We start from the raw sequence: 13,191 nt of genomic DNA on the forward strand, positions 1-13,191 counted from the left end.
GATATATACTTAGCACAATCTGGACCTTCTTTAGGTAAATAGTCTATTGTGTCGATGTTAAAATACCTACATGTGCTATTTAACATGAGCTTACTCTTCACTCTGTACTGAATCTCTATGATGCTTGTCTTGCATACATAATGTGTTTTAATGTTATAAGACCCTTTCCCGCAGTTGTGATCTTGCTTCCCTGCTAATATACCCCCAGTATGTCTTAATCCCTTGTTTCTTCAGTGATTGCTTGGATTGTCGTAATGTGTGCTCCCTATCATGTTTCAATGCAATCTTGCCTCCTGATGAGAATTAACATGTTTGCCTTATGATACTAAGATGCATGCTTAGCTTAATCCGAATATCTTAGGTCCCAATTGGTTTAATGTCATGAATGATAATGTATATCTTGCAAACCTGTTTCTTCCAAAATTTCTTTCACTATGAGACTATCTATGTGGTGCTTTGTTGTCTTGCTGAACCTGCTGGCCTGCTTGATTAGTTGCTCTGTATGCTTAACTTGGTGTAGTACCTAATTTATGTCCCTCTATCACTATCCACTCTCCTTATTTGATACTCATGCTATTCTTAATTCTCATTCTTAGCCGGCTGAAAGCCAAGGCTATCTAGGTTCTATTGTCGACCTCCCTAGTGTGAGCACTGCTCGAGGTCCAATTGAGACCCTTGTGAACTCTGACATACTAGGGCTTGGTCCTAGTCATTCTCTCAACCTCCAAAACTATCCCTAATACTCTATTTCCCTGTCATGTACTGTATATCTATATTGGTTGTTCCAAGTGGTGCAACACTTTGTGTTGTGGCTCAAATAAATTGGTATGGGCTCTTCTATGGACCCATGATCGTGTATTGAACGTGGCTCTTTGTTGAAGGCCCGGTAAGGTTGGGTATTTAGTTATTTTATTTGGGCCTACTTTGGGCCTGTTCACTGTTATGTAATATTGTTATTCATTATTGGGCCTGTAATAATTTTTGTATAAACAATTGGGGTGTTAGTAAAAAGGGAATGGATAGAATTTAATATCTATGGGCAATGGGTAGATAACATGCATATAGGACTTGGTAATATGTTTGCTATATGTTTTGTTCGATTACATGAGCATTGTAGAGATCATGACATTAGGGGAAGCACACACACACATTACTTGTTTACTATTAATCATGAGTTCAAATGCTATGTCTACTGCTACGTATTTATAGACAACATGCTTATAGGGAGTAAGCACCCCTTCAACTTGCATGATTACTTTTGAATATACTAGAAACCTGCCTATAGGGACAAATGGATTTTCCTTCAATTCGCTTCAGTTATTCACTAGAAATTATGCCTATAGGATTTTTGATCACTTCATTTGCTATTGTACCACATTGATCACTAGAAATCTTTTTCATAGGACAAAGTATAAATAAAACAAGCTCTAAAGTACTATGCATTAGAGATCCTGCCTATAGGAAATAATTTCTCGCTATAATTGGTTAATGCTAGACCATTCAAACACTGCTTCATGCCCGTCGTATGAATAATTCTGGGACTCTTTCCCTAGCAGATTCTGTTGTACCCAACTGCGTAAATCACTTAGGCATCGCACATATAGGATTGGTAACTTAAGACTCCCAACAATTAGCTTATGATACCCGTATGATTCTGTCTGTAAGCTATATCATGCATCTGAAATCACTTGCAAACTTTGATCACCTAGAAAGCATGTCTATAGGATTCTGCAGATTCATGATCGACATATGTGTTTGCGTGCATTTGTTGCTAGTGTGGAGGCAAACTTGAGCCTTGACTGCTTATATGTGAAGTCCAATGTGTTTTGAATGTCGCCTAGTTTTGACATTTTTGAGCAGCATAAGTGAGGTCTAGAACCATCCAAAGTAAAGGTCCAATACCTCCTGGACCATAGGTACGGGATGGGTAGTACACCCATAGGGTACGACCTATAATTGAATTAGAATGCTTTTAGGTAACAACTTTAACAAAGTAATCAGGTAGCAGGAGATGATAGTTTGTGCCCGCTGAATAATATGAGTAACACCCCATCTTGAGGGAGTTACGAAGTATTATTTATATTGCACGAGGTAATCCTTTAGGCTAAAAAACTTAGGACCCCCCCCCTCCCCTCTTTGTATGTCGTTATTAGATCTAAATAGTTGTATCCCTATATTCGCACTAAGATCTGTGTCAATCATATTGTAATAAAGTTCAGTGACTTCTGAAATCCTTTATTTATTTGATCACCTAGCTTAAGCACAATCCACATAATCTTGCGTTCAGCCGGGACCCACAATTATGGACCTCGAGGAGTGCCTAACACCTTCTCTTTGAGGTAACTTGTGCCCTTACCCGATCTTTGGTGGCGTTGACTAGTCAAACAGAGTCATTTGCATAATAGGTTCCCTAACGCACCTTAAACCGTTAGGTGGTGACTCTCCTCTTTTAATACCTCCTAAAAAAGAGTGGTCACATGTCGAAGCCCGATTTTGCGAGAAAAGGGGGCGCGGCAATACTCACTGGTCTTGGAGGGTTCAGGAACTCTATTGGCGGTTGGTTTCTTGCCTATGGTCCTCTGAATGACAAGTGGTAGGTTACTCTTGCCTCGGCCTCGGGAGGGTTCTGCCCTCCCTTTTGATGTATCTCCTCTACCACGTGATCTAACCATCATCTGCAATTCATAACAATAAGAATCAGTTAGAGTTTAGGTTCATAGGACACACATATATGCATGACAGTTGCAGGCTGCAGGCCAGTTGTGGAAAAACAGAAGAGGCAGTGCGGACCGCACAAAAGTGAGTGCGGCCGCACAACCAAAAGTGCGGACCGCACAATTTTGAGTACGGCCGCACAGCCCCAAGTTCAAAATACTGGGTTCTCTGATCATTCATCAGTGCGGACCGCACAATTTTGTTGCGGTCCGCACAATTCAAGCACACAGAAGCCCTAAGTTAAAGGACTGCGGACCGCACAAAAATGTGTGCGGCCGCACAATTTGAATTTCACGGGCAGTAAACTAGGGTTCAAGCAATTTTTCACAATTTAGACATGGTTTGCACAAATTGACAAGCTTAGTGGTCCACCCAGTCCCTAATTAACACATATGAGGCTACCCACATGATTTTGAAGCACATATTAAGCACATTTGACATTTATTGGCCTAAAAATAACTAACTAATCAAAGAAAACAAGAACACAAATTAAGAAGAAAGAACAAAAATCTAACATGGATTGAACATACCAGTAGTGAATGATGCAGGTGAGAATCTAACTTGATGAAATGAGAGAAGATTTAGAGCTAATGGGGTATGCACTGTGCTTACTTAGGGCTTGAGATTTCAGAGAGTGTAAAGTGTTAAAAGTTATGAAAAGCCCTATTTATAGGTTGACCCGTCGGGCCCAGAACTTACCTGAGTGCGGCCGCACAATTTTGAGTGCGGTCCGCACTCCTTACCTGTACCTTGGAAGAATTCTGTAGTCCACACGAGAGTGACTGCAGCCGCAAATTGTTAAGGAAATTTGAAAGGCCAAACTTCAAAGACCATGCATTTTTGATCTTCCAGTTGTGCGACCGCACACAGAATTGTGCGGCCGTAGAGTTATTGTGCGGTCCACATAATTTTGGTGTGGTCCGCACTTTTGTGACACTTAGCCATTTTTTCTTGCACAGTCCCTGCAATGCACAACCATTCCTGCATACACTTCAAAACTAGTTAGCACAAAACAAAGTTATCTAACAAAGAAGAAAAACAAGAAAAAGAAAAAGATACATAGGTTGCCTCCCAAGAAGCACCTGATTTAACGTCGCGGCACCACGCAGATTACCAATCATTTGAAATGAAGAACCGCCACAACGTGGCCATCATCAACCTTGCCAAGATAATGTTTAACCCGGTGTCTATTGACTCTAAACACCTCATCATTCTTATTTTTCAAATCTAGAGCACCAAAGGGGGTTACATTCATCACTTCAAAGGGGCCACTCCATTTTGACTTCAACTTGCCCGGAAACATCCGTAACCAGGAATTGAACAATAGCACCAGATCATACTCTTTAAATTCCTTGTTGTGGATGTACTTGTCATGGAGGTACTTCATCTTCTCCTTGCAAAGAGACGAGCTTGTGTAGGCATGATACCAGAATTCATCAAGCTCATTCAATAGTGACATCCTTAGATTTGCCGCGACATCCCATTCAAGGTTCAACTTCTTCAAAGCCCACATGGCCTTATGCTCAAGTTCTACCGGAAGATGGCATGCCTTCCCAAACACTAACCGGTATGGAGACATCATTATCGGTGTTTTGTAGGCCGTTTTATAAGCCCAAAGAGCATCATCAAGTTTTCTTGACCAATCCGTCCTGTTGGCATTGACTGTCTTTGACAAAATACTCTTTATCTCCTGGTTGGAGACTTCAACTTGTCCGCTTGCTTGAGGATGGTAGGGGTTGATACTTTGTGAGTGACGCCATACTTTGTGAGTAAGGTATAAAAATCCTTGTTGCAAAAATGCAAACCCCCATCACTAATAATGGCTCTTGGGGTACCAAACCTCGTGAAGATGTTCTTTTTCAAGAATGCCACCACACTCCTTGTTTCATTGTTGGGCAAAGCAATGGCCTCAACACATTTATATACATAATCCACCATAACTAGAATGTAGGTGTTCCCACAAGAGCTAACAAACATACCCATAAAATCAATACCCCACACATCGAAGATATCTATCTCCAAAATAGCGGTGAGAGGCATTTCATTCTTCTTTGAGATCCCACCGGCCCTTTGGCATTCATCACACCACTTGACAAGCTCACTAGCATCCTTGTAGAGAGTAGTGCAATAGAAGACACAACTCAAAACTTTTGCCGCCGTTCTTGCTCCACCATGGTAACCATCATACGGTGAAGAGTGGCAAGCCTCAAGAATACCTATTTGTTCTTCCTCCGGTACACATCATCGGATCACACCATTAGTACATATTCGGAAAAGATACGGCTCATCCCAATAATAGTCAAGGCAATCTCGTTTGAGCTTCTTCCTTTGGTTTGAAGAGAACTCATTCTGTACAATGCCACTCACAAGATAGTTTGCTAAGTCGGCGAACCATGGCATCCCAGTCATTGAAACGGCTAGGAGTTGCTTGTCGGGAAATGAATCATTAATCTCAAGGCCGTCATATGGCCTCCCCTCCTCCTCCAATCGGGACAAGTGGTCCGCTACTTGATTCTCGCTACCCTTGCAGTCTTGAATCTCTAGTCAAACTCTTGCAATAGAAGCACCCACCGCATCAACCTTGGCTTAGAATCTTTTTTGCTCATCAAATATCGAAGCGCCGCGTGGTCGGTGTGAACAATCACCTTTTTACCCATCAAGTACGGGCGAAACTTCTCCATAGCAAAGAAAATAGCAATGAGCTCTTTTTCGGTCAATGTGTAGTTGACTTGGGCATCATTCATGGTCTTGCTTGCATAATTAGATCGGATGGAAGATTTTGTTGATACGTTGCCCCAACACTGCTCCAACCGCCACATCACTTGCGTCACACATGAGCTCAAAGGCAAGCTCCAATCCGGTGCGGTAATAATAGGAGTAGTAGTCAACTTGAACTTAAGCAACTCATATGCCTTCATGCAATCTTCATTGAAATGGAACTTGGCATCCTTCTCTAAAAGTTTACACAAAGGGTTCACCAATTTGGAAAAATCTTTAATGAATCGGCAAGAGAACCCCGCATGACCCAAAAAGCTCCTCAATCCTTTCACGGATGTAGGGGGAGTTTGGAGATCACTTCAATTTTGGCTTTATCAACCTCAATACCATACTTTGAAATCTTGTGACCGAGGACAATGCCTTCCTCGACCATGAAGTGACATTTCTTCCAATTCAAAACCAATTTAGTTTCCTCACATCTTGCCAATACCCTGTCCAAGTTTTTCAAGCAATCATCAAAAGAATTCCCAATGAGGGAGAAATCATCCATGAAGACCTCAAGAATATATTCCACCATATCGGTGAAAATAGCCATCATACACCGTTAAAATATCGTCGGTGCATTACATAACCCAAATGGCATCCTCGAGAATGCCAAGGTACCATATGGACAAGTGAAAATGGTCTTATCTTGGTCCTTATGAGCAATAAGAATCTGATTGTAGTTGGAGTATCCATCCAGGAAGCAATAAAAAGCACGTCCGGCCAAACTATCCAACATTTGATCTAGAAATAGAAGCGGAAAATGTTGAGATAGAATGCATAATAATTGATTAGGGAAAGAAACTCTAATGTTTAGAAGTTAATCTAGTATAATATTATTCAAAAGAGTAAAGAAAAACGGCTAAGCTGCTTTCCCAAAACAAAACTTTTTCTAAAAATAACAAAAAGTTCTATTTATACTAAGCTAAAAATATCTGACAAAAATGCCCCTGCGGAGGTTGTGCGACCGCACAATTCTGTGTGCGGTCTGTACTCTGAGCTTGACTGGTCAACTGGGCCTTCTGCGATCGCATAAAAGTGGGATGCGGCCGCACTTCATTTGATTGTGCGGACCGCACAATTCTGAGTGTGGTCGCACACTTGAACTTGGACTGGAACATGGCTCTCTGATTCTTCTCTTCTACGGACCGCACAATTATGAGTGTGTCCACACTTGTCATCCTGCGGCCACACAATTATGGTGCAGTCCGCATATCTTCAGCTGCCCAAAAACTAAATCTTTGAATCTCCTCTTCTGCGGCCGTATAATAATTGTGCGGTCTGCATACTTTGAAGGACATCTGACAGTGATGTTTCATTGTTCTGCGGTATTGTGCGGTCCGCACTGTGAGCCTTTTTGCCTTGTTTTGGTCCTTGTCCATTTTTTACTCCTTTATGAGTTGATTTTGACTTCTTTGGCTCGTCTCCCAATATTCCTGTACAAAAGCACATTTTATTAGTTCCCGGAAATACCTTTAAGCATTTTTGAGCTAAAACACAAGTAAAAGAGAGCAAATAAGCGGTCAAAATCCCTACTTATCAATAACAACAGATTATACAACTACACGGTTCCATGAAATTTGACCAAGTCACAATTCCTACGGTGCACGCCCACACGCCCGTCACCTAGCATGTGCGTCACCTCAAAACCAAATACATGACACGTAATACGAGGTTTTGTACCCTCATAACCAAATTTAGAATTATTACTTACCTCAATACGAGCAAATCTCTACTCCAACACACCCTTGCCTCGCGAAACGGCCTCTGAATGCCTCGAATATAGCCATAAACAATACGACAAAATCAATACAGGCTAATGAAATCAACTCCATAAGAAAATGCTACGTTATTAATAAAAATAAAAAATTGGCTCAAAAGCCGGCCTCGGGCCCACTCAACCACGAGTCTATCCATACTAAATTTATCAAAATCTAACACCAAATCGTCATCCAAACCCCCAAATCAAACTCTCCAAATCCCTAACCTCAAACTCCCAATCTACACCTTAAATTCACACCAACTAGGTGGGAGAATCAATGGGGAAGCAATATTATTGATCAAAAATAAGCACAAGGGACTTACCTCAAGAATTCCCTCAAAAACCCTCTAAAAAATTGCCTAAACCGTGCTTAAAATGTTTGAAATGAAGCCAAAATCGTGAACCCTTGTTTTAATAATCTGCCCAGGCTTTTCACACCTGCGGCCATATGTCCGTACCCGTGGAACCGCTTCTTCGGTCAATTCCCCGCTTCTGCGGAAACAGACCCCTCTCTCAATTCCACATCTACGGAGCCTCGCTCGCACCTGCGGGCTCGCAGATGCGGTTAATGCCTCGCACATGCAGCCAGCCCAGCTTCGTTTCTACGTAAACCCAACCGCATCTGCGGCATCGCAGGTGCGGAAAGGACCTCACACTTGTGACCTCTGCTCAACTCCTCCTTGGCCGATTCTGCGGTTCACCTCTCGCTTCTGCGAGATCGCACCTGCGATCCCCACTCCGCAGGTGCGATTACACCAGAAGCTGCTGAACTTCAGCACTTCCTTCAAACTTCAAATCGATCTGCTAACCATCCGAAATCAACCCGAGTCTCCCCGGATCTCAACCACACATACCAACGGGTCCTAAAATATGATACGAACTTAGTCGGACCTCCAAACCACCTCAAACAACATCAAAAATACGAATTGCACATAGATTCAAGCCTAGTGAACGTTAAACTCCCAATTTATACAAACGATGCCGAAACCTATCAAATCACATCCGATTGATCTCAAATTTTGCACACAAGTCACAAATGACATTACTGACCTACTCCAACTTCCGAAATCGGAATTCGATCACGATATCAAAAATTCCACTCCCAGTCGATCTTTCCAAAAAATCCAACGTTCGCCATTTCAAGCCTAATTCCACTACGGACTTCCAAATCACCATCCGGACACGCTCCTAAGTCCAAAATCACCTAACGGAGCTAATAGAACCATCAAAACTTTGTTCCGAAGTCATTTACTCAAAGATCAATATCCGGTCAATCATTTCAACTTGAGCTTTCAACCTTGAGATTAAGTTTCTCATTTCATTCTGAAATCGCACCGGACCCGAACCTACTACCCCGGTAAGTTACATAACAGCTATAAAGTACAAAATGAGCAGTAAATGGGGGAATGGGGCTACAAATCTCAAAACGACCGACCGACTCGTTATAGATCCGCAAGACTCTATTAGGTCTGCTCATGACTTGTGAGACCTGCATGAACCTAGTGCTCTGATACCAAGTTATCACGACCCAATTTCCTTATAGGTCGTGATAGCGCCCAACGTCGCCGCTAGGCAAGCCAATGGTGAATTAGCCATGTTTTTATTCTTTTTAATAATTTCAAAGTATTTGATTTTTATTTATTAAGAGAATGATTAGTAGGAATTTATAGAAAAGTAAAGCATAAACTAACGAAAAAGTAAATACAATGAATCTAATACTCAAAACCATAAAGTGTCTACTAGAATATCCCCAAAATCCGGTATCACAAGTGTATGAGCAACTAATACAAAACCATCTATACTATTGTCTCGAATAAGATAGACAGAAAATAAATACAAAAGAGAGATTGCGGTTACTGCAGAACGGACACAGAGAGCAGCTCACCACTATGCCTCGGGGTAACGGGGGTATGCGCATGAATGACTACCAGATGCACCTACCTCAAATCCTGCACGATTAGTGCAGAAGTGTAGCGTAAGTACATAAACAACATGTACCCAGTAAGTATCTAGTCTAACCTCGAAGAAGTAGTGACGAGGGGTCGACATCGACACTTACTATGGGCCAATAAATAAACTACAGAAATTCTAAATAGGCATTGGATACATCAATAATAATAATGCAATAATGAACAGTAAATAATTGATTCTTTAACTAGATGTCAATTAAGATCTCCAACTAACACATACCAAGTTCAACAAATACGAGCCATCACGTAAATTATAAAGTCTCAAGTCATGTAAGTAATATCAAGCATAATCAGGCTACGAGTATTATTACGCACGATTTATGTCAAGGTCATACGACCCGATCTAGAATAATGTGTACACTGTCGAGGGTCGACCGGCGTGAACCATAGATACATCTATTATACTGCCGATGCATTCGGCCCACTCCACAAGAAGAGAGAATACTCTACAAAATCTGATTTAACGGCTACTACAAGACTACTATACAAGGAGGCACAATTTCTACTAACGGTCAAGTAACCTGCCAAAACTCAAAGTAAATGAAATTTGATCTTTATGAATCCTTTATCAAGTTTCAATATAATTTAAGCACTTAAATTAACAAGTAGAGTGCAATTAATATAAGTATTGCATGATAGAGTCTTAAAACTACCCAGACATAAGCATGATTTATAGCTACGCACGGAATCTCGTCACTTCGTGCGTACGTAGCACCCACAATTAGTAGCAAATAGTAATTTAAAACACCTATGAGGTAAATTTCCTCTTACAAGGTTAGGCAAGAGGCTTACCTCGTCCCAAAGTTCACTTTTCGGTCCACAAATTCACTCTAAAAGCCTCAAGTTGGTGCCGAACAATCCGAAGATAGCCAAATATTATATAAATTAATCAATATATACTCAAAAGTTTATAATTTAGCTATTATAGTAATTATTCAACCCAAATTGGAAGATTCCTAAAATTCACCCCGGGCCCACGTACCCGGATTTCGGAAAGTTTTGAAGATAAATGTTACCCATAACCTCACGAACCCAAATATATAATTTCTACCCGATTTCATAATCGTTTTTGTGGTTAAATCCCATTTTTATCAAAGACCTAGGTTATTCCACTAAACTTATAATTTCCATAATTTTTATGTTGAAATCTAACCCATAATGCATGATTTAAACTCATATTATCTAGAAAGTATTTAGCTCAAAGTGCTAGGTGAAAATCCCTCTTCAAAGAGCTCTAAATTCGACCAACAAGTGAGAGAAATGAAGAAAATCAGCCTAAGTCCCGATTTAAAAATACTCTTGCCCAGGTATTTTCTTCTTCGCGATCGCGGAAGAGGACTCTCGATCACGAAGGCAAGCTATCCAGGCCCATGAAAAATGGGCATCGCGAATGCGAGGAACCACACGCGAACGTGAAGGCTGACACGCTTGAGCTTCACGAACGCGGGGTTTACCTCGCGTACGCGAAGAGGTATGAAGTTCATCCTCCCAGGCCATTTTCCTTACGCGAACGCGGGCCGCTCCACGCGAACGCGAAGACCAAAGGTCACAGACCTTCCCGAACGCGGGCAAGGGGTCGCGAACTCGAAGAGCAAATTGCAATCCCCCATATTTTCCTTCTCCGCGATCGCGGCACAGCCCTCACAAACGTGAAGAAGGAAACCAGAACCAGCAACACCAGATTTTTTGGACTTAGCTCCGGGTGGTCCAAAATTCACCCGAGCCACCCGGGATCCCGTCCAAATGCACCAACAAGTCCATAAACATAATATGGACTTACTCAAACTCTCAAATCACGTAAAACAATATGAAAATTAAGAATCGCACCCAAAAACCAAATTGAATCAAGTTATGAACTTCAAGCTTTTCAACTTACTCCGAACGCCGAATCATACGTTGACTACTCGGAATGACACCAAATTTTGCGTGCAAGTTATAAATCACCATACAAAATTATTCCAAGGCTCAGAATCTCAAATGGACCTCGATAACACCAAAGTCTACTCCAAACCAAATTTAAAAAACTAGAAAACCTTCAATGTGCCAACTTTCAACATTAAGCGACGAAATACTCCCGGGTAATCCGAAACCCGATCCGAATATACGCCCAAGTCCAAAATCATCATACAAACTTATTAGAACCGTCAAATTTCGGTTCTGAGGTATTTTACTAAAAATGTTGACTCAAGTAAAACTTGACCATTATAGGCCACTATTAAGGAATTAAAAGTTCCAATTTCAACCCGAACCAACCATCCCCGCAAACTATAAAACAGCAAAAGCACATACGGGGAGTCTTACTTAGGGGAACGGGGACCTAGAAAGCAAAACGACAGGTCGGGTCGTTACAGTTAAGGGCATGAATTCAACAAGTAATTGCAGTCAAGAATTAAAGCATCTAAGAGTAAACTTGATAATAAAATATAGAGCATGTACTAGCAACTTCAAATAAAGTATGTAAGAGAAAATTTAACAATAGAGAATATAACATGAAATGACAACTTTAATTAAATGCATGAAAGGAGTCTAATAGCCTGTTTGGCCAAGCTTCTCAAGAGGCCAAAAGTGCTTCTTTTTTCTTTCTAAAAAGCACTTTTTTCCTAACTTGAGGTGTTTGACCAAGTTTTTTTGGGGGAAAAGTGCTTTTGGGAAGAAGCAAAAGCAATTTCTGAGAAGAAAAAAAAGTAGCTTCTTCCCAAAAGCAGAAGCAAAAGCAGTATTGACTTTTTTTCTTATCAAAAATACTCTTAACAAAATATAGTATATACCAAAATAACCATTAAACCTAATACTTAGGATATTAATGTATAAATATTTCTTATTATTTTTAGGGTAGCTTTCTAATATATAGTGACTTTAGGGGTGAATTCTTATATATTTGTTGAATGATTTTTAATACATTTAACTTATATTAAAAGAATTAAGTACTTTTAAATTTTATTTTCATATTTTACTTAAATAAAATAAAAAGATTTAATTATTGCCTGTAATAACAAATTTTTAAGATTATTTATTTATTTATAATATTAACTATTAAGTAAATCTATTCATGTCCTTATTCGTAATTTGATACTTAAAAGCACTTTCTGAAAAACTTGGTCAAACATAAATTATTGCTCAAAGGTGCTTTTTAGAGTGATTAGCCAAACACAAACTGCTTCTCCCAAAAGTATATTTTTCAAAAGAACTTTTGAAAAAAAAAATACTTCTCAAAATAAGCTAATTTCTCCAGCTTGGCCAAACAGGCTATAAGAGTCTAAACCGGTCAAATACCAAATATACGCCCATATACACACTCGTAACCTCATGTACACGTCTTTCACATAATTCAAATAGTACAATCAACCCAAATCCTGAGGGGTAGGTTCTCCTGCATAAAGTTAGGCAAGATACTTACCTCAAACAATCTAAATCAATCTACTAATAAGCCATTCCCGCGCAAATCCACTTCTCGACGACTTGAATCTAGCCAAAAATAACTTAATATCATAAATAAAAGTCATAGGAAATAATTCCGGATAATAAAGATTCGATCTTTAACTAAAATAAAAAAGTCAACACATAAAGTAAACCCCGGGCCTGCACCTCAGAACCCGACAAAACTCATAAATTCCGAACATCCATTTCGATACGAATCTAACCATACCAAAATCATTCGATTCCACCCTCAAATCGACTTTCAAACCATCAATTTATATTTCAGAAACTCTTTACTATAATCCCCAATTTCTCTAATTCAAATCATTAATCAAATACTAAAATCGAGGTTGGAATCATGAAATAATAATAAATCCGAGTCAAAAATATTTAGCCCAATCCAAGTAGTGAATATCCCCTCCAAAATTGTCCAAAACCGAGCTCCTAAACCTTATGAGAAAAAGTAACTAAATTTCGAAACAAGTAAAATACGCAACAGGTGTTCCAGCCCAAATCAGGTCTTAGATGATCCCGAAACTCACGTTTGATAATCCCAAGATAGCCTCT

This window comes from Nicotiana tabacum, chromosome 13, assembly GCF_000715075.1.
Source record: "Nicotiana tabacum cultivar K326 chromosome 13, ASM71507v2, whole genome shotgun sequence".
In the NCBI taxonomy this organism is placed as follows: domain Eukaryota; kingdom Viridiplantae; phylum Streptophyta; class Magnoliopsida; order Solanales; family Solanaceae; genus Nicotiana; species Nicotiana tabacum.